The sequence below is a fragment of the Trichechus manatus genome, unplaced genomic scaffold (genome assembly GCF_000243295.1).
Source record: "Trichechus manatus latirostris isolate Lorelei unplaced genomic scaffold, TriManLat1.0 scaffold00035, whole genome shotgun sequence".
Lineage (NCBI taxonomy): Eukaryota > Metazoa > Chordata > Mammalia > Sirenia > Trichechidae > Trichechus > Trichechus manatus.
In genome coordinates, this window is record NW_004443971.1 from 16,580,023 (window position 1) to 16,584,300 (window position 4,278).

The following is a 4,278-nucleotide window of genomic DNA, read 5'->3' on the forward strand; positions in this document are numbered from 1 at the left end:
TTCAAATGGACTGATTGAACTAGATATTGGGAAGTTTATGGAAAAATTATAAACACTGAGCCAGGTAGTTCCTGCCCAACCATTGCTTAATGGTACGTTTTTTCTTATACCATTCACTAGCAAAGCAGTTGTCACTGATTTTATATATGACCTGGGCTAAGGTTGGCTTTTTTTTTTTAAATTAGCTTCCTTAAGAATCCCCCTCCCCCAATTATATAAGATGGTGAGATGGCAGATGTTGGAAAAGAACAACTAAGTAAAGATTTCTTCTCATTCTTTTTAAGAACTGTGAGAAATGTGGCACCTGGCAGGAAAGATAAGTGACTTTTACACAGTATTATTATGGCAGGTAAATATTACTCACTTTTTATAGCACTAATAATTAAACAGAGCCTTAGTCAATCTTTTGGCAATTGAAATGTTTAAGGCTTTACTCTTCTGTAGACTTGTGCTGACTTCCCCACGTTTATCAGAGTCTGTGATCTATGTCTAATGACTTATAGTTCACATCTTTACTTAGAGTAAATGAAATAAACTCAGTACCAATTTGTTTCCATTTAAGGCCTTTTAAAGCATTTAGGCAAATAACTAAATGATATGAGCTATTTTTAAAAAAGGGAATTATAGAGTATCCAAAGTGATTTTCCTAGGAATCGCGTAGTAATTATTTGTAAAATATAGAGTCACAAAATAGATCTCAGATATCCTCGGTTCAAGAAACCGAATGTTATATATTACCTGATATTATCTGGTAGACCACACGAATAAAACAATCTTTCAAAACTAGGTGTTCCTCTAGATTTAAATCTTTTATATGGCTAAATCTTAAAAGAGCCTATAATAACTCAATCTTGGTTTGTGTTTCAGTTATTCTAATAGACTTTTTTCCCCCCTCTTAGTCCATTGTGAAATAAGAAAATGTCTCATCAAAAATGATAAAGTAGAATTTTTAAAATATCCATTCATTAAACAGTTTTCTCAACACACAACATTCTATGATTTGTCAAAACGTCAATGTATTGACTGTAATAGAGTGAGAGCATAAATGCACTTGTGAAACGTTTTCCATTATAGTTTGAGAAAGAAAGCATGAAACCAAAAAGAGAAAGGATTAATTAAACAACACTGAGGATACTTAGAAAGCTCACTATATATGAAATTGTGAAAAAAAAAATGAGTTTCAAAGCGGCTTACTTTCTACCTGTTATTTTTATTCCTATACATTTAACATGTTATACCCTTAAGCATTATTGATTTAAATACTGAATATTTAGCTTTTTAGATTTTTCGAGTGGTTATGGGTTGAGTTATGTCTTCCAAAAATACGTCTTATTAATCCTAACCCTTTTCATGTAGTTACAGAGCCCTGGTGGTGGAGTGGTTAAGAGCTTGGCTGCTAACCAAAAGGTCAGCAGTTTAAATTCACCAGCCTGTCCTTCGAAACCCTATGGGGACAGATCTACTCTGTCCTATAGGGTTGTTGTGAGTCAGAATCAACTCGACGGCAGTAGGTTTTGTTATTTTTTTGGTATGCCTGTGGTTATAATCACGTTTGGGAATGGGTTTTCTTTGTTATGTTAAGTGGCCATATCGGTGTAGGGTATGTTTTAAGCCAATCACATTTGAGATGTAGAAAGAGCAGATTAGGTATAAGGAAGCAAACAGAGACATGGGAAGATAGATGCCATGCCACATGAAGATCACCAAGGAGCCAAGGAACAGAAGTTGAAGAGACAAGGACCTTCCTCCAGAGCTGACAGAGAGAGAAAAAGCCTTTCCTTACAGCCAACACTCTGAATTTGGACTTCCTGCCTCCTAAACTGTGAGAAAATAAACTTGTGTTTGTTAAAGCCCCCCACTTGTGGTATTTCTGTTATAGCAACACTAGATAACTAAGACATAGGTCCTTTTGCATTTTCCAGAAGGCTACAAGCTAATCAATTTTGCTATATTTAACCTAATAATTCCACCACCCATCTGCTGTACTGTGGTGGCCTGCATGTTGCTATGATGCTGGAAGTTATGCCACTGGTATTTCAAATACCATCAAGGTCATTCATGATGGACAGGTTTCAGGGGAGCTTCTGGACTGAGACAGACTAGGAAGAAAGACCTCGTGATCTATTTCTGAAAATTAGCCAATGAAAACCCCATGGATCTGTCCTAGTTATCTAGTACTGCTATAACAGAAATATCACAAGTGGATGACTTTTAACAAAGAAATTTATTCTCTCACAGTTTAGGAGGCTAGAAGCCCGAATTCCGGGCACCAGCTCCAGGGCAAGGCTTTTTCTGTCAGCTCTGGAGGAAGATCCTTGTCATCAATCTTCTCTTGATCTAGAACTTCTCAGCACAGGAAACTCAGGTCCAAAGGATGCACTCTGCTCCCGGCATTGCTTTCTTGGTGGTATGGGGTCCCCCTGTCTCTCTGCTCACTTCTCTCTTTTATATCTCAAAAGAGATTGACTCAAAAAAGATACAATCTAGTAGGTTGAGTCCTGCCTCGTTACCATAACTGCCGTTTATCTCACCTCATTGACAACATAGAGATAGGATCTACAACACATAAGAAAATCACATCAGATGACAAAACTGCGGACAATCACACAATACTAGGAATCATGGACTAGCCAAGTTGACACACATTTTTGGGGGATACAATTCAAAGCATAACAGGATCATAACAGAATATTGTCTGATATAGTGCTGGAAGATGAACCCTCTAGGTTGGAAGGCACTCAAAATACACAGTGGCCACAACAATGGGCTTGGACACACCAACACTCATAAAGATGGAGCAGGTGACTTGACGGCAACAAACAATAACGCCTAATAATTAAGAAGAAAGTTCGTTGCGATTACGGGTAAATAAAAAATAGGAATTATTATGGGAGTTCAATTATCCATTCTTCTTCATTATCTTCCATTACCACAAAAACTTAATTGTGTTGTGTTTAAATATAGTGATCTTTTGCATTTAGTATGATCTTCAAGTTTTCATTTTTATTACACTTAATTATACAAATAGTAGAATATATTAGCTGTAGAATACCTGTTTACCAGATACGTTATTTTTGACTAGTTTTTCAACTTCTCTTTGCCTCTAAATCCTCAGGTATAATTTCTACGATCATTGAGCACTTACTGTATTTTAGACACTCTGCTAATTGCTTTATATACATTGTATCATTTACTCCTCAAAATATTTATTTTATTTACCTGTATTTTACATATGATAAAATTGATGCTTGGAAATTCTAAACAATTTTCCCAATACTACATAGTATATGACAGAGCTGCATTCAAATCCATATCTTACTTCAAAGCTCATAGTCTTAATTATTATAAGATTCAGCCTTGAAAAGTTATTTTATTAATTAAATAATATGTATGCCTGGCACATGGTAGTCATCAGTGTGAATACTGATGGCTGAGAAGGCTTATGCAGGGAAAACCCAAAGCACTTTAAACAGAATTGGTAAAGCGTTATGTCCTGATGTAATTGTGTAATGTAATCATTAATCAATTAATTGATCAAGCATTAATTAATAGATCAATTAATCATTCTGTAATGATACAAGCTTAAACTGAAAATAGCAGCAAGCTGTAAATGCAGGCCCAATTCATCATGCCCCATATAAAACTAATTATATTTCATTTCAAATACTACTTTATTTTCTGGATGGGAATACCAATTTGCTAAATCAGAAATCTGGTGTCATCCTAAATGTCTCCCTTTGATTTACTTGCTGTGTCTATTTAGCTGATAAGCCTAGTCCATTCTATTTCCTTAACATCTCTCACTGGCATTGCCTCCTCTATTCTCCTGCCCTTGCCTTTGCTCAGCAGCATGCACATTGGAGAGTTCTGTGGACTTGAGGTGAAGTCAAGGCACACCATTGATTAACATCATGACCCTTGGTGAGTTCTTTGTTCCCTTTAATGTTGTTTTCTCAGCATGAATGCAGCATGATCCATTTCTTGAGATGGTGGGAAGATTAAATGAGAACACACATGCATGGCCCAGTGATTGGCACATAAATGGCCTTCATCATCTCTCACTTTGATCACTTCTGTGGTCTCCTAAAGATTCCTGTCCTCTGCTCCAGCTTCTTCTAGGCTGTCCTCCACCCTCCTGCCTAAAGAGTTTTTTTTTTTTTTTTAAAAATCTGATAATGGTATTCTCTTGCTTAGAAATACTTGAATGGATTTACATACTCTTCAGGATAAAGTTCATACTCTTAAGTTTGATACACAGGACCTTTAGGATCTGATCTT